Below are 26462 nucleotides of genomic sequence, written 5' to 3'. Positions count from 1 at the left end.
CCCCTGCCATAAGCAAACTGCACAACAAAAGGAAGAAACTGTTGCAAAGGAGGGTACAATCCCATGAGTGGAGGAGCTCCATGGTCAACATCAGTAAGAAGCTGTGATCCCTGATAAAATCCTCCAAAGCTAGTTATGAAAACAAACTCGACACAGATTCTAAAGACAACCACAAAGCATTCTATAGCTATGTCAAGAATCTCAATGGCAACACTCAGATCTGCTCTGTGTTACAGCTCAATGGCACTAAATATACAGACACAACTGATATTGCCAACATCCTGGCAGATAGGATCATTGCTAACTTTACCCCCCTCTCATCCATGAAAGAGCACATCTCTATAACGGAAGACTGCAAAGTTGCTGTCTTCACGGCTGCACAGGTAAAAAACACTCTCCAAAGCCAGGAACACAGCATCCATGGGACCAGATAACTTCCCAGGCTGTGTTCTACACAAACTACAGAATGAACAGGCACCACACCGACGTACAATATTCAGTCATAGCCTCACCTCAGGCTTTGTGCCTGCTGAATGGCACACAGTGACGGTTATCCCACTACACAAGGGTGGAGACACCATGGACCTCAGGAACTAGTGCCCCATTAGCCTGATGAGCTTGCTCTGCAAGGCCATGGAATGTACCATCATACAACTTATAAAAAAAGACATTGGTAATCTCCAAACTCTGGACCACAACCATGTTGGGTTTGTAAAATGTAGATCATGTCTCCTAAACCTGATAGACGTCATTGAAGCAGTCACCAGAACCATAGACATGTGTAAGGTGGTTCACACAGCCTATGTAGATCTTGCCATGGCTTTCAACACCATCCCCCACTCTGGAATTATAGATAAACCCACTAAACTAGGTATAAATTGCTATGTCACAAGATGGGTTGCCAACTGGCTCACTAACAGAACACACACTGTGAAAGTAGCAGACTCCAAGTATGACTTTGGACCAGTGATAAGTGCAGTACCATAGGGTTCAGTCCTGGGTTCTGTCCTGTTTTGTATCTACTTCCCTGAAGTAAACTTTAACATGGAAGGTCTGTGGCTAATGAAGTTTCCAGATGACTGCAAACTAGGAGCCATAATTGTAAATACTAAAGATGTGGACATCCTACAAAAAGGCCTCACTGAGATAGATGCCTCGTGTCAAAGCCATGGCCTCAAGCTCAATGCCAAAAACTGCATTGTCATCCCCTTTGGTAAAAACTCTGTAGCCATGACCTACAACATAGGCGGTAGTATACTTAACACTGAAAGTGTGATAAGAGACCTTGGGTCACAGGTGGACAGTGGACATACCTGTGATAATCATATCCCCACAGTAGTCAGGAAATCCTTCTATGTGGCACACCTCATCGCAAAAGGTGTCTCATGCAGAATAGAAGAGGACATTGTTCCCCTCTACTCATCACTCACTAGATCCATAATACAATGCCCCTTTTGCTATGTACCTCACAAGACATCTACAACAACTGGAAAGCCTGTAGAAATACCTCACAAAGAGCATTAGTGGCCTGAAATACATGCCATACACAGACAGTCTCAAAATGCTCCAGCTGTACTCTCTCACATATCACCTACTCAGAGGTGATTTCTGCCTAACATACAAAGCTATGTCAAACACAGAGCTGTTGGACATGCTCCACGTAAAACACTCACAAACCCTCTGATCTTCATCCCCAAAACCCAGAGTGAAATACAAAAGGAAGAGGTGTATCCATTTACCTTATGGATACCCACACCTTCAGGTTAGTAGCACAGCATGAGGCCTTGGAGACCATGCAAGTGCAACTAACATTGGGAAAAGCTGCTTATCAGATTGTAGCCTGCTACAGATCACCTACCTTGTCTCAGGAACCTCACTCAGTATTCCTGAGAACAGTGGAAAATATAAAGGTCCTATCAAACACCATTATATGAAGAGATTACAACTACCCAAACATTGAGTGGGAGAATTACTCATGTACAACATCCTTTGCCCAATGTTTCCTAGAGTTTAAAAGCTCAAACGCCCTGGAACAGCTGGTCACCACACCCACTAGAGGTGACATCATACTGGACCCGATCATCACCAACATGGGGTACCAGCGTTCCACAACAGAGATAAACCCCTCACTGGTAATATCAGATCATAAAGTAATCACACTGGACATCCACACCCCCCCCAGTCACGAAAACCACTGTGAAGACATTTTCAAAAGCAAACTGCACACTTCCCAAGACCAAAGTGGAAAGTTCCAAAGCCCCCTTGCTATAGGATAATGCTATACAATCTGCCGAATCATTTACAAGTGCATTCTATGAGCATCTACAGGGATGCATGGATCGAGACATCTCAAATAAAACCAAGCCGCACTCCTCCAAAAATAAGAAACCAATCTGGTGGTCATTGCCCATAAATAAGCTATACAACAGAAGGAGGAAATGAACACATGATAGCACAAACTTCACAAAAAGAAAGGCATCACTGATCATTATTAGGAAGAAACAATGATCACTCATAAAATAATCCAAAGCCAGTTTCTAAAGACAAATTTCCAAGGAATGTAAGAATAACAACCACATAGCCTTTGGTAGCTATACCAGACATGTAGGTGTCAACTTCCAAATATGCTGTCAGCTACTAAAAAAGGAAAGAAATACACTGCACCAACTCTCATTGCCCACATCCAGGTGGACAAGTTCAGTGTAAACGCCCCCCCCCATCAACCCCAAATGGCCCTGTGTCCATCACAGAAGGATGCTGTGCCCCAGATGTCATGGACATGCAAGTAAAGACAGCCCTCTCCAAAGCTAAGAACACAGCATCAATGGGACTGGATGGTGTCCCAGGCTGCGTCCCACACTCAGCCCAAAAGGAACTACACCCTCACCTACATCCACTGTCCAGACTCAAGAGTACCACAGGCTATGTACCCAAAGAATGGCATACAACAGTCATCCAGCTCCACAAAGGGGGTGCCACAGCAGAACCTGGAAACTATTGCCCTGTAGGCCTACTCAGCCTGGTCTGCATAGCTATGGAGCAAATTATCATGGAACCCATAAACAGAGACAATGGGAACCTCCAGACACTGGACTCTACCCAACTTGGCTTTGTTAAAGGCAGATCCTGCCTCCTAAACCTAGTTGACTTCTTTGGAACAGTTACCAAGGACATAGATGGAGGTGAAAGTAGTCCACACAACCCACCTGGACCTCAATAAGGCCTTTTGACACCATTCCCCACTCTGGCATCATGGACAAGCTTACCAGCTTGAACATTAACAGCTATGTCACAGGATGGGTGGCCAACTGGCTCACAGATCAAACACACATGTTCAGAGTTGCGGGTGCCATGTCCGACTCTAAACCAGTCACAAATGGCATCCCACAGGTCTTGGTCCTTGGAACCCACCTGTTCAGTAGATACTGCTCAGACGGGCAAGGTACAGGCAAGCACAGGAGGAGTATGGCTGAACAAGTTTGCAGATGACTGCTAACTGTGGTCCATAATTGACTCTATGGCTGACACAGACATCCTCCAGAAGGGTCTTACAGAGACAGATACCTGGTGTCAAAACAATGCCCTCAAGCAGAACGCCAAATAATGCATAGTCATCCCCTTTGGATAAAGCAAAGTGCACACAAATTACCACATAGGTGGTAATCCAGTATGTACGGAGAATGTAATTATGGCACTGGGGACCCAGGTAGATAGTAAACTCTCCTTTGATGATCACATTGCCAAAGTGTTTAGAAATTCCTTCTATGTAGCCCACCTAATGTCACCTAATGTAACCCACTTTGTCTAGTCTGATGATGTCACCATCCTACAAATATACCTGTGGAAAAAAGAGTTCTCAGTAATGTGTATAGTGTGTTGTGTAAATGTGTACTGTTGTAGTATTCTAACGTAGTTAGATAGGGGTTTGAATCCTGCACTTGACAACTGTATGAGAGTCTGTGTGTGTGTCTCCTTGGAAATAAGCACCCTTTTTGGAGACTACTAAACTACCTTAAAAGTGGTATACTAATCTTTGTCAAGTCTGATGATGTCACCATCCTACAAATCTACCTGTGGAAAAGACAACTCTCAATAAAGTGTATAGTGTGTCAAGTTAATGCGTACTCCTCTAGTATCATAACGTAATTAGGGAGGGGTTTGAATCCTGCATTTATCAGCTGTATGAAAGTGTGTGTGTGTATTTCCTTGGAGAAGGGCAACCTTTTTGAAGACTACTGAAACACCTTAAAAGTGGTATACTCATCTTTGTCAAGTCTGATGACGTCACCATCCTACAAATATACCTGTGGAAAGAAGAACTCCCAATAATGGGGGTAGTATGTTGTGTTAATGTGTACTGCTCTGATATCATAAAGTAGTTAGGTAGGGGTTTGAATCCTGCACTTGCCAAGTGTGTGTGTGTGTATTTCCATGGAGAAGAGCAACCTTTTTGGAGGCTACTAAAACACCTTAAAAATTGTATACTTATCTTTGTCCAGTCTGATGATGTCACCATCCTACAAATATGCCTGTGGAAATTAGAGCTCCCAGTAATGTGTAGAGCATGTTGTGTTAATGCCTATTCTTCTAGTATCATAAAATAGATAGGCAGTAGCTCGAATCCTGCCTTTGCCAACTGTATGTGAGTGTGTATGTCCTTGGAAAGAAGCAACCCCCAGTAATATGTATAGCATGTTGTATTAATGTGTACTATTCTAGTATCATAAAATAGTTAGGTAGGGGTTTGAATCCTGTATTTACCAACTGTATGAGAGTGTGCATCTCCTTGGAGAGGAGCAACCTGTTAGAAGACTATTGAAACACCTTAAAAGTGGTATACTCATCTTTGTCAAGTCTGATGATGTCACCATCCTACAAATATACCTGTGGAAAAAAGAACTCCCAGTAATGTGTATAGTATGTTGTGTTAATGTGTACTCTTCTAGTATCATAAAGTATTTAGGTAGGGGTTTTAATCCTGCACTTGACAACTGTATGAGAGTGTGTGTATCTTCTTGGAGAGGAGCAACTTTTTGGAGACTACTAAAACACCTTAAAAGTGGTATACTTATGTTTGTCAAGTCTGATGATGTCACCATCCTACAAATATACCTATGGAAAGGAAAACTCCCAGTAATGTGTATAGTGCTTCGTGTTAATGTGCACTTCTCTAGTGTCATAAAGTACTTAGGTAGGGTTTGAATCTTGTATTTGACAACTGTGTGTGTGTGTGTGTGTGTGTGTGTGTGTGTGTGTGTGTGTGTGTGTGTGTGTGTGTGTGTGTGTGTGTGTGTGTGTGTGTGTTTATCTCCTTGGAGAGGAGCAACCTTACCTTTTTGGATACTACTAAAACACCTTAAAAGTGGTATACTTATCTTTGTCAAGTCTAATGATGTCACCATCCTACAAGTATACCTGTGGAAAAGAGAGCTCCTAGTAATGTGTATAGCATGTCATGTTAATACGTGCTTCTCTAGTATCAAAAAGTAGATAGGTAGGGGTTTGAATCCTACACTTACCAACTGTATGAGATTGTGTTTCTCCCTGGACAGGAGCAGCCGTTTTGAAGACTACTGAAACACCTTAAAAGTGGTATACTCATCTTTGTCAAGTCTGATGATGTCACCATCCTACAAATATACCTGTGGAAAAAAGAACTTCCAGTAATGTGTATAACACGTCGTGTTATTGTGTATTGTTCTAGTATCATACCATAGTTAGGTAGGGGGTTGAATCCTGCAGATGGTGAGTGCGTGTGTGTTTGATGTATGTGACATTGTTGGTCAATGTGTTGTGGGTTTTGCTTTTACTACTGTATGACATATCACAATGACAACAGTATGTACATTGCCCATGTCAGGTAGCTGTGTGGCAAATACATATACGTACATGTGATCTCAATTATTTCATAGGTGGGAACCCTGCTTTCTCCATGAACACATCTGTTATCTTTGCCAAAGTGTGCTGCCACTTTCCAGACCTTAGGTCAAATCTGTATGCTTGTGACAAGCCCAGCATGATGACCAGCAGTGCTCCGACGAGAACCCCTGGACATCTGCCTATGTGGTACCGTTCCAGACATCTGGCTATGGCTGCTGTGTCCGGATGCATGTGCCATAGATACCACACTGTCCTGGCCATTGCTGACTGTACACTGTCCCTCAGCTAAGGGCATTGGTGATGATGGATGTATTGGCAGTATGACTGTGTGCATGGATGGGGTGGACACTTGTGTACTGTCAATTGGTGGCCCAACAACAGACCCTGGCAAACATGCCTGTGCCTCAACACACCTATCCTCATTATCACTATTTGTATCAGTGACATCAGGTTCCCTACTGCAGTGAACCAGCCCAACCTCAGCACCTGTGAGAGGAAGACAGAAAACACACTTTATGACCTGTACATGATGTCAGAACACATGCACACATGCACACATGCACACATGAACATATGCACACATGCACACATGCCCACATGCACTCCTCACTAAAGCAGACACACACACACACACACACACACACACACACTCCACCAGCAATCCAGAACATACTCAAAAGCAGTTGATGGTGGGGTACAGTATCACAAGCCAAACAATCATATCACACATGTCAGCATGCAGGACGTATGTTGCTCAACAGCATGCAGTGCGAGTGTAGACAGTCCTTGCTACTAACAGTATACATGGCTTTGATGCATGTGTGTTGTTGTTCGGTGATTGGCCTCACCCTGGAACGCAATGTATACATGGACCCAACATTGCTGTGCAAGTATTAAAAGCTCTTTCCTGTCCTGTGCACCATCACTCACAGGTATACATACCATGGCTGGATGTGTATCTGTGTGTCACATAGATATCCATTTCTGATTAGAGCATCTGTGTCTTTAGCAGATAATTGTGGACACAGATTTAGCCCATGAATGCTGTGTATACACACAGGATCAGTGGTGCATGTATACCTGCTGGAATACTATTGGTCCACATAGCCAATGTACAGTAGTTATGGTGAGTGTAGAACATATTGTGGACATGCCAGTGTCAGCCAAGACATGGCATGCTACAACACAACTGCAACATTTAACATCACACATACCCAATGTGTGTCATGTGACCTAGACACTCAATAGCATTACAAGACATATATGTGTCAGTTTGTGCAAATGGTGATTGCTATGCATATTGTGTATAGGTGCATATGTTTGCACACACACACACCATTGAGGTGTATAGCAATGAAAGCTATGTGTAGTACTGTGGTTACTATAATTGGATGGGGTGTAGTACCATAAGCCATCATCATGCAGCATCATGTGGTCACTCAAGGCTACTAATGTGTGCCAGACCAGTATCTATCATGCTGTACCTGAACTGCAGTACCATGGCTACATCCACCATTTCACGGCCAGTTGTTACATGGGTTTGTAAGGTGCCCAATAAGGAGCATTGCCAAACATGAATGTGTTGTGTGTGGAAGAGTGTCTCACCACCCCATGATAGGCCTCTACCCCTCAGGCATATTATGTGTGCTGTGTGGATGACATTTGGGATACTGGAGTGTGACTTTACAGACGGTGTGTGAATACGTCATGTGTAGCATATTAACATGTTCTGTGTATGACATAGTTGTGTATGTTGTGTGCATGTGTATCGAATCAGCCTATCTAATGGCCACTACAGTGTAGCCACATTTGTTTGGGATGCTCTGTGTATTGTATGTGTTTGAGGCAGCTAATCAAATTACTGAGGTGTGCATAGTCTCATAGCAAATATGCACAGTATGCATTATGCATAGGTGTGTTACATGTGTACATGGCCTACACCTTACCTATGATGTGCACATTTTATTTGCAACAATAAATGTAGAACACACTCACCAGCATGGGTCTGCTGCCTTGCTGTCACACCAGAGGGACCTACAAGGATATGAGACAGTTTGTCAGTGGCAACAACTGTGACATTGCTACTGTGGGTTTGAAATCTTACAGTAGTACAACTGTTTACAGTCACAGGCCTACAGATTATGTTCCAAATGATCAGTATTGCACAACACCAGGCTCCACATCTTCTAACTACACAGTACACATCTCACATATGCATGATCTACCAATAGAGGTAACAGTAGTCTACAGATATGCCATGTTACCTGCACGCTCCGTGTGAACTTGCTGGATGGCTCCAACCTCCATGATGATACATGTCTGCTGCTGTTGGTGTTGGCCAGGAGCCACCAGGCTCAGGAGCAGCTCCTCAACTCTGGTGAGGGGGGAATGGATGGTAACCTCACCACCTGTAGCAAGCTGTTGTCTACGGACATCAGATGCACGCTGCCAGACATATCTAAGTAAATCACTGCAGTGATGGCGTACCTGCTCATATGTCCAGTTATGCATGCCTATGTCATTTACCCTACGGACAACATCTTGCCACAGTGCAGTCCACTCATGCTGGTCCTGGCTGATTCTTGAGAATAGCACTCTGTAGTGCTGGATCAGACTGCTTGTAATGATGTCATCCTTAGCACTACTATAGCTCAGGTTGCAACAGTGGGCCATGATCCCTGGAAGACAATGAAACAATATGTCTGAGCAAGTCATATGGCACACAACATTATACAGTACAGATATCACTGAACTGCCATATATAGCAACCTATTAGCTGTCAGAGGATACACACTTTCAATACCACATATCAGTACTCACCCCACAACTGCCTGACAGTGTGCCTGGCACACTCTGTATATTACACCATGTTCTGCACAGCAACAAAGTGAAATCACTATGTAAGACTATGCAACAGTACATGGCACACTCTATGCAGCACAATGCACCACCTAGCCACAGAAGGTATAGATCAAGCTAATGCATAATGTAATACATCCTCCATCGCAATGATTGTATAGTCCAGTTATAGTATTACCATTATACTACACTACTTGTTGATGGCAAACCCCTGCCTAATATATGTGCACATTCGTGAATATGGGTGGCATACTGCTGTACTAGACTATACATGTTGCTAGATACGCACTTATATCCTGTAACACACATATGACAGAGGGCATGTTACAGGCATACCGACACACACATCAGACATACTTACAAGACACAAAGGTATGGCAATCCAGATGAGCTTTATGTGTTTACCATACAGTACTGTGTGTCAGTATTACAAAACCGTAAGCCTGAGGTATGTAATCTGTGAGGACTACAGGGAACACACAAAACAGTGGTTCCAAGCAATGTGGACATACACCATACTGTGCTGTTTAGGCCTACAGCTTCAGGTAGTACTACTGTTCATACAGGAGTTGGATTCACCAGCAGTACCAATCAATAGGCATACATGTACTGTTTTAGCCTCCAATGACACACCCCAGTCAACACCAAGGGACTATGTCAGACCGTATGCCATACTGCTTTTTCTGCCTAGCAATAGCATACACATCTTTTGCTGGGATCAAAGCTAGGACACAAAATACCATGTTCCACTATGCTATCCCACATATACACAACTTTGACACATTCACCAACACATTGACCATCACACTCAGTCAACCTCACATAGCAGGTATTGCAACAAGTACATGTGGGTGTGTATAGGTTCATAGGTAGGTACTAGGCTATTGGCCCTAGGGCCTATATAATCCTAGCCAAATGGTACCCTGGCCTTTGCCACCCAAGGAAATTAATTACCTGTGCTCCTGTCAAGCAGAACCGCAGAGGTGATCCCTGGGGTGTATTACCTATCTCCAATCCAATCATCAAGATTATTTATGAAGAGTGCTACTGAGGAGCTTTGTTTGCTATACATAGGTAGTTTGTTCCAGAGTATGGGGAGTCTCTGAGATAGGAATCAATCCCTCCAGCATGTTCTGTTTATTGTGGTGACAAGGTTTAGGTCCCTAGAGCATGTAGCTCAAAGGGATTGGGATTTCTTTACGTGGAGCATGTCCAACAGCTTTGGGTTTGACATAGATTTGTATGTTAGGCAGAGATCACCTCTGACCTCTGAGTAGGCGATATGCAACAAAGTAAAGCTGGCATTTTGTGAGACGGTCTGCATAGGGCATCTGTTTGAGGCCGGTAATCCTCTTTGTGAGGTATGTCTGTGGCCTTTCCAGTTTTTGTAGATGTCTTGTGAGGTACATACCAAAAGGGGCATTGTACTCTATAATGGATCTTATGAGTGATGAGAAGAGGGAACAATGACCTCTTTTTCCCTGGATGAGAAGCCTTTTGTGATGAGGTGTGCCATATAGAAGGGTTTCTTGACTAGTGTGGCACTATGATCATCAAAGGGGAGACTACTGTCCATCTGTGCCCCAAGGTCTCTTATCACACTTTCGGTGTTAAGTAGACTACCACCTATGTGGTAGTTCATGGGTACCGAGTTTATACCAAAATGGATGACAATGCAATTTTCGGCATTGAGCCTGAGGCCATGTCTTTGACACCAGGCATCTGTCTATATATATATATATATATATATATATATACATATACATACATATACATATCCATTGGTGTACATATACATATACATATAGGCACATATACAGTCCACCTTTCATTGTGGGAATATCAATTATGCAAAGGATGTGAGGTATACAGTAATGTAATGATATTGCACAGTCTTGTGAGAAATGCATTGAAGGTGTTCTCAGCCCATGTAGCTTTAGCAGGCCTCACTGGCTGCAACATTGCAAACTTAACAAATCACACCCACAGTGTTTAACCACCGCATGTCATATACCAGCACTCTATGCTGTCTTGTTTGCCACACACTAAAACCTACATACAAATATGCACATAACAACCTTCACCAACATATATATGTCCACCTTTTCCAACCAGTTGCAGTATGTCCCTTGCTCTATGCACATGTACAGATGTTAATATATCTGACACATATATATCTCTCCGTATGTGTGTGCCATACACACACAAGGTCCACACTGTTGTAAGTCCCTGGACCTCACGGTTGACCTGGTGGGCCTTGCTGCAACATGAACAGGTGTCACATGTGAGCACACAGTAATATTAGAGGGTGTGTATATAGCTACAAATGCTAGATTAGCATACAAGCCTGGTACAGCAGTTGCCAATGCTAAGCTACACGTTAATATGACTATCATGCATGTGTTACTCTGTCACATCCATGTTTATATAGATGTTTGCGCTACTCCCCCAAACAGCCATTGTCCACACTACTGTACAGAACACAGATAACATAGATCAGATGTTTGGCATTTAATGCTGAGCTACATATGTCACAGTTATGTCCACCTGTACACAGCTACACCCTGATTTGTCCATGACAGTAGTTATGCTGGACATCTGTGCCTAGATACATACTGCTGCCACATATGGATGTTTCAAAGTATGTAGAGTACTCTTCAAAAACATCTACTACATGCCAGTAAATATATATCTGTTACATACCTTTCCTTTGTATGTGTTGGTATTATTAATTTCCATGTTCCTTTTGCTTTTGAGCTTGCTTTTGCTGTTAATGTCTCTCTCCCTCTCTCTCTCTCTCTCTCTCTCTCTCTCTCTCTCTCTCAGTGTCTGCAATGGAGTGATTGTGTGTGTGGGCAGCTTTTATAGGCATCTGCACATGTGGATGTGATGGCCTCTGCACCAATTGGTGGCCACCATTTGGTAATTGCATGCAGCCTGCTGTGTGGTAATTGCAGTACTCACTGTCATAGCAACCCAATGGTATAAATTTCTAAGTCAGGTAGGCATAGCCATTTCAGCTTTCCAAAGTGGGACTCATACTTGTTTGCTGTGGATACCGTTTTTTAAGTCAGAAGGTTGGTATAGTTCTTATATCTGAAGCTAGGGGTGTAGCCAGTGATTTAAATGTTGTACTCAGACCTGAATGTTGCCACTTCCAGTACACACTTGTCAGTGTAGAAGTGTACTCACCCCTGCAAATACTAACACAAGATACATGGGAGTATGTAGTTTATTTTCTACGTATGCAATTAACTGCCATACAAAAGTAGTTATTGAGATGTATTCTTTTGGCACATGAACTGTTTGTGAACTGCTATACTGTGAATATTAATGTACTCACTTCTGAACACTTTGTGCTTTTTTAGTGTTGACATTAGCACAGGCTGCTCATGAAAACTGGACAATTCCAGTACTGAGTATGCCTACCTACATCCTTGGTAGACCCTGAACACACAGGTGTATTGTACATTTGGGTAGGGATGCAGACATACAGAGAGCATTATGTATTATTGTGTGAATGTAATCTTGCTGGATGTCAAGGGTTGCTGTGTACCTGTTAGTTTATCAAGGCAAGTAGTCTGTCTGCATAGCTCCCAACTGTGGACCTATCCAGATGGTCACCAGATGTTAGCCTGTTATTCTTTGTCTGTGCAACATACAGGTCTTTTCAGCACTGGTACAATGGCATTGTTACAGTCAGTTGCTACCAGTACATGGCTACATCCTTTGGTATTTCAGTGTTGTACTCCTACATAAGGGTATGCTTGTGGAACTCCTTCCAAAGCTATGTGCACAGTGTGTAACAGCAGAAAAGCTGATATGCCTGTGTGTTTCTGCCTCTGCCAGGCCTCTGAAACACTCTGGTACATATTTGAACAGAGTCAGGGAAAGGTAGGTAAAAGTGAGGTACACCTTCAAAATAATAGAGACAGTTAGTGGAGACTTTGAGAGAACCAGTGCATATGGATTACTACACCTTTTCTGAAGTACAAGTGGTGTCTAACTCTTATTATTGTCATTATTCATTATGTGTAATACCCCACCTTTCTGCCTAATGTCAATACTTTTCAGAGGGATTCAGAGGGACACAGCTAACATATGTTTCAAAATCAGGGACATCCCTAAAAAGTAGTCACAGTTGTGATGTATGTCCTCTGCCCTAATCAGATATGCCACTGTTTGTCCTGCTATGATACTGTGTGTGGGTTGTAAAGTGCTGCTGTAACATTATTTCCTGCTAGAATGGCTGGTTCTCTTATCACAGTCATGTAATGCAATTCCACAACAACTGCCTGTAAACTTCCACAGAACAAGTTTTGTGTTATGGCATTCCTATTTTTCCTTTACATTCACTCATTCTGATGCATGATATATTTATTTCAGCGCCATCGTGTTGTATGTCTACCGTGGCTTAGTGGTACTTCATGCAGTCTAGTGTGTCTGGGGTACGAGACTGACAGAGGTGTTTTATTTTGCTGCTGAGCAGAACAAGGGCCCTGACATACAGAGTGACTAAGGCACTTTTAAGCTGTTGTGAGCGAGTTTGTGTGGGTTTGCATGATGCTTAGCGATGCTTAGCTAAGCTCAAACAAGTGCACACTCGCGCAAACCCGCTAACTACTGCTTAATAGTGCTTACTCCCGCTAACCCGAAAAGAAAATGGGGAGATAGGAAAGTGGTAAAAAAGGGGCACAAAGAGAGAAAGACAGTAGGGAAAACAGCTCGGGATGTGCAGGACGGGTGTAGGGAAGGTCCATAGCTGCCCATTTCTTTAACAGCAACAGCTGTGCATATGCAATAAATTTGGAGGGAAATATGAAGCCTTCCACCCCTGAGAGAGGGGTGAGGACAACAAAGTATGCCTTATGCACCTATCTACTCACTTCCTTATCCTTGTGCCTATGATATAATTTGATTTCAACTTTAATATGTTTTATTATTTGATTGTATTAATGCTTAAGTTTACTCATTGTAATCACTGTTCCTCGTGATGTCATGTACAATAATTTGGATGTAAATCTCTATAATATGTAAACTGCATATAACTCTCTATAATATGTAATCTATAATGGAACTTTTCTCCCCAGGACTCCATTGAAAACGGGTTCTCTTGGCCCAATAGACTATCCTGGTTAACCATCAGCAAATAAATAAATAAATAAATAAATGTTGTACTGCCAATTAAATATCAGTTTATGTGTCTAACTGACATGTGTGCAAAATGGGCAGCTATGTATGGGGTGTAACTATTTTTTGGGAGCAGATTGCCCTTTTTTTTTTCAGGTGAGAGTGGAATGTGGGGTAGGGGAAGTAGGTATATTTGGGGAGGTAGGTTTGGGAGGTAAACAGACAAGACAAACAAGATGCATACAGGGGCAGAATATGACACGTGGTGGGTGAACACCATTGATGGGGAAGGATGTTTGGAAATCGCAAGCCCATGAGCCCACAGATGGCAACAGTGGAACTGAAATCCCCACCCATGAGCAGTCACCACTGCACCTTCACAGCCCAGAGGGTGGCTGTGCTGGGGGCTGCATAGGAGGGGCAGGCTCACCCGTGAGTCATGCCACTCGTGCCTCAAGCTGGCGTAGAGGATCAGTGACAGAACGCTCAACCTCCCTACACACCACAGCCCGGACCGTTTGGAGGGTGATAGGTGGCCCTACTCTGCCCGCGCTTGCACAGGGGGGCAAGCCCCATCCCCTGTAGCACTTTCACCCAAAGGTGGCACAGGGCCAGTGGAGGAGGAGGTGCCAGGTGCCATCGCCAGCTGAGGTGGGACAGGTGGGTCCGCTGGGACCGGCCTTCCCATACGTTCTATGTTTAGGAAGATTTAATGAAAATATGGGTTAGCAACAGTCAACAGCATTCCCAATTAGTTATAATAGCATGCAGAAGTATTCCCATTAACCCAACACACCAGAGTTCCAACAATTGAACAGCAAGCATGACACATGCATATATAGAACAACAGTGGACATTACAACAGCATGCAGGTTTAATTGATGGCAACAGGCCACCAATATTGCGGTATTTGAACAGGGCACATGCATCAAAATAAATGCAGATATTTATAAACCAATAGGACATATGTCCCAACAAATGTTTTGAGATTAGATATACCCATTGAGGTGTGGAATTGCATTTTTTATGCACATACGGTAGGGTGGAAAATGATAGCTCCATTAACAATGTATATATCCTTCTAGTTTACACTACATTCCTATTAACTGCAGTTATATGTCCCCTACATGTATTATTACACTACCCAATTGTCCTTAAATCTAGATCTTTACATACATGGGCTGTATCTGACATACAAACTGTCCAGGATGCAGATGTTACTGCTACATATTTTGTGAGTTGCTCAGACACACTACTGCTGAGATGGTACACTGACAGCTCTACTTTCCTATACTTATCTAGATATGTTTAGGTGAAATTATTGGTTATATGTTAACAGCTCCCTACATTTCTGCCAGCACAATGACATTTCTGGGGAACACAATACCAAGCTACTCATGTGCCAGATTAACCTGTACATGCTGGGCATGAACCAACAGTTGAGGACTGTAAATATGCTTAAAAGCTACTGGCACTCCCTTCATCCACTTTATATGGGCCTACCCAACTGGGTGTTAACAGTGCTTAATACAACAGTACTATTTCTATAATGCAAGAGTACAACAAAATATCAAAGAAAATGACACAGACACACTCCAGGAATTATACATTTAATAAAGACTTATAACACTTTTCTAGAGGCTCTCTCATTTATTTTATATAACAGTACATGCAGAATAATTATTAGAGAATTATTATACCTTTATTTATTGTGTTAAAACACTTTTTTCAGGCTCTCTCATTTATTTTACATAACAGTACAAGCTGGATAATTACTAACATGCCTGGTGGAGCAGCCTATCTGCATAGGCTTGCTGATTCGCAGCACAGACACCTGCAGCTGTGAAGTCAATGAAGTGATATTGAGACATATCTATCCATAGTATATACTAGAATAGCAATTCTTACATACTTAATTCCATGGCTACTTACTCAGTAGAGGGGCATTTTCCATCTCACGGGCCTGCTGGATCCACTGGTCCAGTTGACCCGCCTTGCATCTCTTCAGGTCTGCGTGGTGGTGTCTGACCTGCTCACCAGTCTGATGGACACCTGTGGCACTGGTGAGCTCATGAGCTAGATGGTCCCAGGCTTCCACTTTGTATTGGGTGCTCTGTTACTGGTCCCACAGGAGTCTATCCTCATGATTATGGACAAGGAGCCAAACAATTACTTTTGACTCCTCAATGCCCCAACGTTGAGCTCGGAAACGAGAGCCCTCTCCAGCACTGGCCATTGCTGCCTGCAGATGGGAGCTACAACCAGTTATGGCAAGTATTCCCACCTATGGAGCTTAAATATACATAATTTCCCGCACTTATTTGTGATTGGTCAGTTTTGAAAAAACTCAGCCGAAGGCACACATGCTTAGCAATGGGTAAACTTTCATTGATATGTATGTGTGTGTTGAAAGTGCATGCTTAATAAAAGCTGTCATGGCTTCGTGGTTCAGTACTGTGATTATGGTGCACAGTATCCCAGGTTCGAGGCCTGTCATTGTTTTTTATTCTACTACTGGCCAGACCGGCTAGGAGGTGTGGCTGTGTTTAGCTGACTTTGCTCAACTTTGCCCAATGTTGCTCTATGTTGCTCTACGTTGCCCGACATTGCCTGATGTTGCCCGACGTTGCACTAGTTAGCAAGTTGCGCAGCTACACGCAAACATGTTCTGTTAGTGCTAATTTGTGAGATGCGCAGCTCTGCGCAAAGCTATTGCGCTAGTTAAAGCAGTGCTAAGCTATGAGCAATTATACTTAGATATGCTTAATACTGGTAAACTTTGCTTAGCAATGCTTCACATTGCTTAAGATACATTACTTATGCATTCATCAGTATGCATAACCATTTCACCTTCTTAGATATATATATATATATATATATATATATATATATATATATATATATATATATATAAAATTCGTTCACTACTACATAGGCCATTTCAATGCTTTTTACTAAAATTTCAAGGATAAAAGTCAGGAATTATTTTTATATACAGATTTCCAACAGAAAATAGGAAGGGGAGTGGTGGGACTCAAACTGGGAATGCCTTCTCTTTGTGAAAAGGCTCTACCACTACGCTATTGCTATTTTGCTTAATTTCCATATACGTTTCTTATTATCCTCTTCGATGTCTAAACTGCTAACTGTAGCTAAGCAATGGGCAAACCCATGCAAAAACATGCAAATACAGGCAGCTATATCGGGAATAATAAAAAATAAATAAATAAAAGTTTTACATTTTATAATTGTACAGGGGTTTAGAATGTGGGGGTGTGTAGTGTTGGGTATGTACACATTTGAATATACTCGCTCATGTCAGTTGACATTTCCCAATTGAGAGACTTGCAAGGGTGTGGATTTTTGGACTGCTCGGCAGTCCGACATGCCCCCCTGCACTCGTGCATGCTCTGTGTTAGCCTTAGAGTTGAGGCAGCGCACCCTCATTGATATACATGGCGTACTGCAGTCTTACTCTTAGACTGGCGTTTCCGTGTAAGACTAATTTAGTCTTACACGGAGGATTCATGAATCCTGGGGTACATCTTTATACAAATATATGGAATGTTTATGTGATAACATAATTATTTGTATAAATACACATGTAACATATATGAGTAAAATAATCTGCATATGTATGTCAGTAATCACAGATATGCCTTTGCATAGTGCATTTACAACTACTTGTTAATGTATTTACATAGAAAGCAAAAAATACATTTCTATATTTTCATTTAGTATGGACTTAACGTAGGTAGAAGTTAACAGTGTTTATATTACCCTATCTTATGATTTAAATAGCAAACACTATTTCATCGTATCTAAACTATCTAAACCACAAAATATCGAACATACAGAACAGAAATTTTTTTCCCAGGGAAAAAATTTGCTGTTCCGAAACACAAACACACAACACAAGCACACAAAAATAAATAAACCATACACATACACTTAAAAAAAACATAATTCTAACCCTACACTACTACCAATCCACTCACCTTAACCCAACCCTAACCCTAAAGTCCCTACCGCACACTCACCTTACCCGCTCCCTAACCCTAAACTCCCTAACTACCACACACTCACCTTACCCACTCCCTAACCCTAAAGTCCCCAACTACTGCACGCTCACCTTACCTGCTCCCTAACCCTAATGTCCCTATCGCACACTCACCTTACCCTGATCCATTCCCACATTTACCGTTACCCGGTCCATAACCTCCATTTGCATCCTTACCTTATCCCAGTCCATAACCATCCCACCACAGTAGAGTAAATAGCAAAGCCATGGAAAGGACACCCGAACTCTTAGCCTAGGTAAGATTTCGAAGTTCTGTGGCTTCACTATTTTGAGTTTTTGACAAAAATGGGTCGATATTATAGCATTCAAAGTTTAAAAACTTCGATACTATAATATAGACCCTAGTTAACATATACGCAGAGAGTCTGTGTAGGCCATAAAATATTTATTTGTATAGTAAATGTAGAAATTTATAATTTCTTCCACAATTTAACAGCACATACAGGATGGCTGGACTCCATAACCTCAGTCAGGTACCTCACCCTAGCCAGAGTGGGAGTTGCAGTGTCAAGTGAATTTCCAGTACATACTTTATTGACAAATTACCAGTGTTACTACTTCGGTATTACTTCTCCACATAATTTTAAATCATCCCTTTATATGCTTAGAATTCTCAAGGAAGAAAAGTGTCAAAGCATACACTTTTCTCCAGCTAAGGAAATGAAAACTTCCATGACTTGCTACATTTTCCTGTGTGTCTATACATTATGGGTGAACACAACTCACAGACTGTTACATGCAAAGCATAATATTTAAAAAAAATCCACCAAAGGTGTATCTGTGTTTATAACTTAGAGTATAGGGAAGATTAGCAAAGTATGAGAATTCAGATACCGATACCTATTTCAGCAAATGTATACTAAGCAAATACTGCAGTGAATGGAATGCCTTAGAAATAATAATCATATTAGTAATATTAAGGGTGAACAAGGTGAAATACAGGTAAACAAGAATTGTCTTGTATGTTCTCTATAGTTGAAGAATATAGCTCCTAAAACAGGAGACAGCAGAAAGCTGCAAATAGTATTCTGTGTTTAACAGAATTCATTAATATAGAGACAGAAGTAATTAATTCAGCTTAGTAACTGAAGTAGTAGAGTGTATTCCATACATTACTGCACTCAAGAGTGAGAGAGATATGGCAGTATATAAGTGCAGTACTATGTCTTTAACTTATTTTATGAGATGTACATATTTATAAAGGATGTTTTCAGTGAAATATTGCAAACAAATGCATATCAGGAAGAAATATAATCATGTTCAAATACAGAAATATGCTTAAGCAAAATATGATGAGACTGACTATCACAGTTCACAAAATGTGATGTTACAGATTGTATCCATTGAAAAGGCAGTACAGTGAGGTCTGGTCTGGATTATTTTAGAAAAATGTTACCTCTGTAAGATATATGGCACAAGTATATACAGTTGTCTGGTTGCTATAAAAGCGTAGGGGAGGGAAGAAAGGTGCACACTTATTTGTATTGCCAGTTACTAAAAAAATGTATAATTGGGTAATGTGAGATGGTTTGGTAGTCATTAAGAATAACTTAAGTACTGAAGTTTCATTAGAAAGTTCCTTTCATTTAGTAATTCAGTTTATGTAAAAGGAGAGGAATTATGTGTTTTTGATACTGGGTTACAACTATGTGTAGGATACATTCTAGTAGTGCAATGCTGGTAGTTTTGGGGGTGGAAGTATGATGGGGTAGTCCTTAAAGTGAAAAAGAGAAGAGTCAGGCCACTCAACGGAGAAATGCGTGACACAGTCAACATCTTCTTAGGAAGTGACGTTATGAGGCTGTCAGCTTGGGTTCAACTTTGTGGTGGATGGCATACAGTGTAGATAGTCCTAGCACTTCAGGGGTGCTCCTTAAGGTTTTTTGCCACCAAAGAGAAGCTGTATGGTGCAAACAATATGCAAGGTTGTGACTAGCTGTGACCTCCACTGTATGAATAAGCAGCAAATACAGTGCACCTCTCCAATGTAGTAGCAAAAGCAGCAGAAACTAACCTGGCACTGCTATAGTTACCCTTGTAACTGGGCAAGTAATGATTCAGTGTCATAAAGAATTAAGGATGTTCACAATTCAAAATACTGGCTAAGGTGTCAGATACAGGGGAAATAGCACTAGGGCAGCAGGGAACCTAAAGCTTTGGTGCAAATTCAGTAAAGGTTAAACAGTCATTTATTCCATGTTTGCATCGTGGAGCAATGCAAACACAGGAGCAGTGAGTTTTAGATTCAGTAAAGTCTGTGTAGCAGCATGCAATCACACACATTCACGTGCATCAATGGAAAATTTAGTATGTTGCACATTTCAGCAAAAGTAACTGAATTTTATGCTAAGAACTGATGCAACATGGTAGAGTGATTCAACAACCCTATTCACAACTGTGTAGGCTCCGTGTCCAAGTTGGAATTGTACATGGACATTTTCTACATACAGGAGTCTATATGGAGGCAAGGGCATGTAGAAGTCATGAAATATGGACAGAATGCCCATGACAAGCTAAAAAATATGCATTTAATGAACAAGGTTGTCCAAAAATATCAGGGTGTTGTGTCAGATCACTATAAATGTAACAATTTTCATTTTAGCACAGTTTTGTCCAGTTCACAACTATGCGCAAAACATTTGAAAATGAATAAAAGAAATGTAATTTAAAAGATGGGTATGATGTATTGCCACAACATCTACAGTAATACCCTGCATTGTGTCTTTAACTTTTTTCTCCCGTGCTGTTGCCCAGCTTGCATAACTACTATCTATGCAGATTCCAGGCTGTCAGCACAGTTATTATGTAAATGATGTAAAAAAGCAGTGGATTTGTTGAATCACAAAAGCAGGAACTTATGTAGGGCTGTTCACTCCATGTAAGCTCCTAAATGGAATTTATGTTTTCCATGGATGTTGATGACATCAGGGGGGTATTTCAGGTAACTTTCTTATTATTTTATGAGCCTTTTGCACATGTTTGCACAGTGCACCGCTTCACACAAATGGAAATGATTATGCAATCCTTATTTGTGTGAGCAGACCACCCTTGTACCAGACATGAGCCATACATCCAAAAATAGAAACGGAATGCATTTAATCAATATTGGTGAGAACTTCTGGGCATCACGCAAACCCAGTAAGCAGGGTTGTGCTCTCCTAATTCCCTCTTGTTAGAGACCTTTGCTTGAGTATTGCTGTGGCAACAACTTTTAGGTGGTGGACTGGGGTGAAGATAGTCTTGGGTTCAAATACAGGGTATGTCAACTTTTTTCATACTGTGCTGACATTGTAAGTCATAGAAATGAAGTGCAATTATCAGTAATTAGCATATTGCTGTACATATGACAATAGGAATGAAATTCTATCAATTTTTACAGCTTTACTTTCATTATGCACAGCTGCGCTCTATTTCATGTCAGAGCACACAGTGCAATACTGCATACTGCAGCAGGAGTTTTAAATCCTGTTAATTATATCCTAAGCAGGTGAATTTCATTTAAATTAGCCAATACCACATGGTGGCCTAACTCAAGAAATGTATGAAGTATGCATACAGCCTACATTCTGATTTTCCCCTCGATACTTCAACAACACTGGAGTAGACATAATGCTAGGAGCTGCTGCAGCTATACTGCATCTGTATGTGCTCGAGGCTGAAATCAGTGTTGCTGGTGCTGATGACAATAGGCCTAGGCTGAGAAGGAGAAGAGTGTACAAGCCCAGGGTAACTTTCCAGGTGCTGCATGAGCTGGAGATTGTAGAATGCTACAGGGTGGTGTGTGTGTGTGCGTGTGTGTGTGTGTGTTTGTGTGTGTGTGTGTTTGTGTGTATGTGTCTCCATAAAGAAGAGTGGAAGTGTGTATCCAACATTGCCTTGTCAAATGACATGGTTTTTGCAGTGTTTTTGTGCTTGCAAAAGCATCCAAGTCTAGCATTCCTCCAACCTCTTGTCCCCCACAGAGCCTGCTGATGTCATCTACTATAAGATCACCTGCAGTCCTGTTAAAGTCAGATTTGTGCTATGGCATGTGTGTTAAGTACTGTGTTCTGTAGTCTGTAAGCTTATGTAGGGGTTCTAATCTCACTGCAGTCAACTTGGTATGTGTAAGTTGGTGATGGACATTATACAGAGCATTTTACAGCAGCCTATGAGACACTGTCCTCATGTATTCAACAGACACTGCTTTTGCCATCAGCTATATCAGATTACTGGATATGTATTCATCACAACAGATCATGGTACACACTGGCCTGGCAGACAGTTAGATGTCACCTCATTCAATATAAGACAGACAACAGTGACATTCCTTTTATTGTATGCACAAATGTCATGACAATTCTTTGCAATTGTGATGGATAGGTTGACATATAAGATCACACAGGAGTCCCCATAGACTATGATGTTTGCGGATTATATTGTGTGTATTAAGAGTAGGGAACATGATTAGGAGACCCTGGAGAGGTGGAGTTATGTTATATAGAGGAGAGTAATGAAGACCATAAGGGCTAAATCAGAATATATGTGTGTGAATGAGAGGGAGGATAGAGGAATGGTGAGACAGTAGGAAGTAGAGTTAGCTAAGGTGTATGATTTTAAATACTTGGGATCAAAAGTTCAGAGTAATGGTGAGTGTGGAAGAGAAATGAAGAAGACAATGCATGCAGGGTGGAGTGGGTGTAGGAGAGTGTCAGGAGTGATTTGTGAAAGATGGGTACCAATAACACTGAAAGGGAAGGTCTACAAGATTGTAGTGAGAACAGTAATGATATATTAGTTGGAGATGATGGCAATGACAAAAAGACAGGAGTCATAACAGGAGCTGGCAGAGTTCCAAATGTTAGGATTTGCATTGGGTGTGCTGATGATGGACAGGATTAGTAATCAGTATATTAGAGTGTCAGCTCAAGTTGTATGGCTTGGAGACAAGGCCAGAGAGGTGAGATTGTGTTGCTTTGGGCATGTGCTTAGGATGGATGCTGGGTATATTGGGAGATGGATGCTAAGGATGCAGCTGGCATATAAGAGGAAAAGTGGAAGGCCTAAGATGAGGTTCATGGATATAGTGACAGAAGACATGCAGGTGGTTAGTGTGACAGAGCAAGATGAAGAGAAAAGTAGGAACTGGAAGCAGATGATGTTATGTGGCAATCCCTGATGGTAGTAGCCAAAAGCATAAGAAGATTAGGATGACATCTGTTTTTGGAGAAATCTCACCTGTACACTTGTGGCAGGAGCGTACAGTAGGAGTATCTATTTGAATATCAGTGTTTCTGGACCTAGTGTGAGCTTTAACAGTGTTTCCTAACATTACCTGCTCTGTTCTGGTTTATGTGCAGAGGCCTTGACACTTTCTCTCATACATACCGAAGTACCAATACACTTATTTTCCAATACAATCAGCTGCTGCTATGCAGCAGAGCAGATCCTCAGCAGCTCTAACTAGCTGTCATACCTTCTGTTACTTAACAAGCAGCAATTAAACTACTTACCTTTCAATTACAAAACAATGGATCCACATTATGAAGGACCTCCTAATGTACACTCCATAGGCTACTCCCCTAAAAACACCACACAGATCATATATACCCCTCCTTTTAGCATTCTCTATGCAGATACCAGGTTCAAGCCTCCCATCATCACCTATTATTTTCCCTCTATTTCCCTTGCTAGCCTAGTTGACATGAATTAACTCAATGCATATAATGTCTCGTCTGGATTATAGGAGGACAAACTCACTTGCACAAACTTACCTGGATTTTGCAAACTGAAATGCCATGGAAGAAATGCACCACCTCACAATGGTCTGTAATATGTCAGACCTGTTCCTCAACAATATGAGTGAACAATGTAAGGCACATTTGTAGTGCCTGCACTGTTAATCCAACCATAAAACAGTATGTTTAAAAGTAGGAATACCTAATGAACTCTCTAAAGGAGGACTCCGGTTCAAAAACATCATCCAAGGTAACTACATCCTCCTAAGGGATGGTATAATCAACTTCTAATCTCAGGATTCCAAAAAGATATTGACAGTTGTTGTAAGTTATGCCTTGTCTACACATCTGCACAAATTATACACATACATGCCTGATAGGTTTAAAGATAGATCTGCTGGGAAGTACATTCCGTATTGTGGACATCTGTCATTACTACATTCTACAGTTAGTGAAATAAGCTGTTGTTTACAAATACAACATGTACAAAACAGTCCTGGATGGCCACTCCCCCTTAGTGTACCTAAACAAGTAAGACACCTTGAAAACCCTCATATAGCAACTATACTAATAATTTATGACACATATCCAGGTATAACCGTAAGCCTGTCTTCATTTATATATATATATATATATATATATATATATATATATATATATATATATATATAATTCAGATGTATTTTGAACTAATTCTGGATGGTTTTGCACACACTGACCCAGTGTAAATTCCAAACCTGCTAGCAGACGCAGATGTCTGAAAAGTGTTCCCCCTCCCAACACCAAGCTTACTACATGTGTGCAACATCACCTCCAAACTGTGGTATCTACATATAGCAAGCTATCATTACTGTCTCCAAGACTAGGTGCACAGTCTCCATGGGACCAGATGACATTCCAGGCTGTGTTCTTCATGTACTGCAACAGTGAGCTACTCCACTAGGCACCATATTCAACCATTGTCCCAGTACTGCAGTTGTCCACATTGAATGGAATACAGCAATCATTTCCTACCCACACAATGGAGGATATGCAACATACAAGTGGAATTATAGACCCATGACTGTATTCAACCTTCACTGTAAGGCAATGGAAACAATTTGCATGCATCTCAGACAAAAGGACATAGGTGACCCCAAACAGTTAGCCACTTTCAAGGTTAGCTTATGTCTGTAAAACATGGCGGATTTCAAGACTGTGAGCAGAGACATAGACAAAGTTGTGCACTCATCCTATCTTGACTTGGCCAAGCCCTTAAACACAATCCAGCATTCTATCTCAATGAGAAACTAACCAAGGTAAATATCACATCTTGTATTATCAGATGGGTTGCAAATGGGATCACAGGCCAACAATACTCAGTCAAAGTCAGAGACTTTGCCTCAAACAGCATACGTGTCATCTGTCTAGTAACAGATATGTCAGTGCTGTTTCCCCTCTTGTTTGCCATATACTTAAAAATGTCCAAAACAAAACAGAGGATGTATGAAAAAACATCTTTGTGCCACTAATGACTGTTGAAAAAGCCATGGCTGTTATAACAATTGCAGAAACATGCATCATCATACCCTGTGGTAATAAGTGTTCCTGCTTATTAAAAACTAATCCAGAGTACAGTGTTCCCAAATTCTGTATCAATATACCTTGAAACACATGTTGAATGCATCCTATGTGTACTATGCAGAGTTCTACAGCAGTAAGAGAGACAAAAGAGTGACTTTGGAATGATTAAGTATATATTTGTTTGCATTTTCTTGCTGCCTTTAGCTAATTCCACCTAAAACACTGATTTTTTTTTTAGAGTTTCTGTGATTTAAATAGCTTGTTCCAGCTATATATTGTACTTATTTTACTGTCTGCACTTTAATAAAGTAATTTTTGTGTTTAAATTACCTGTTTAACTGTTGTAGGCTACACACTCAAGTGTGATAGCCATTTCTGTGCATTTAAAGTAGTTTTTTTGATTGTATCTGCTTTTTTTTCCTGAAAAAAATGTACTTGTTTCCTGCCTTTCTAAGCTTGTATAGTCCAGTTTTCAGGTTAGTGCTGAATTCAGGGCTGTGTTATAAGTTTCTATATTTGCCCTTACCTTACTTGGATAGACGGAAGTTTCTCTGTTCACCTGTGAGAGAGGAGAGCTTTGAGCAGCCTATCTATCCCTGGAGGAATGGTTTCAGTGCAGAAATTAGTAGTTTTTGGCCATTTTGGGCTAATTTCTATCTCTTTCATTTCCCTGCTATAAAAAACACATTTGCTAGGTTTTTGTGCTTGTATACAACTCAGCAAGCTCCTGCCTGGTGCCCTGCAGAGTTTTACAGCAGCAGAGAGACTTGGGTGTGATTAAGTATCATTTTTCTACATTTTCTTTCTGTCATTAGTTAATTCCGCCTAAAACACCAATTTTGTAGAGTTTCTGTGATTTAAATAGCTTTTTCCAGCTACATATTGTACTTATTTTACTGTCTGCACTTTAACAAAGTAGTTTTTGTGTTTAAATTACCTGATTAACTGTTCTAGGATACACACTCAAGTGTGATAGCCATTTCTGTGCATTTAAAGTGTTTTTTTTTTATTGTATCTGCTTTATTTTCTGAAAAAAAATGTACTTGTTTCCCACCTTTCTAAGCTAGTATAGTCCAGTTTTCAGGTTAGTGCTGAATTCAGGGCTGTGTTACAAGTTTCTGTGTTTGCCCTTACCTTACTTGGATAGACAGAAGTTTCTCTGTTCACCTGTGAGAGGGGGAAGCTTTGAGCAGCCTATCTGTCCCTGGAGGAGTGGTTTCAGCCCAGAAATT

This window comes from Protopterus annectens, chromosome 5.part0 (assembly GCF_019279795.1).
Source record: "Protopterus annectens isolate FY-2018-M chromosome 5.part0, PAN1.0, whole genome shotgun sequence".
Classification (NCBI taxonomy): Eukaryota; Metazoa; Chordata; order Ceratodontiformes; family Protopteridae; genus Protopterus; species Protopterus annectens.
The sequence above is the reverse complement of the archived record's forward strand: the minus strand, read 5'-3'. Positions refer to the sequence as shown.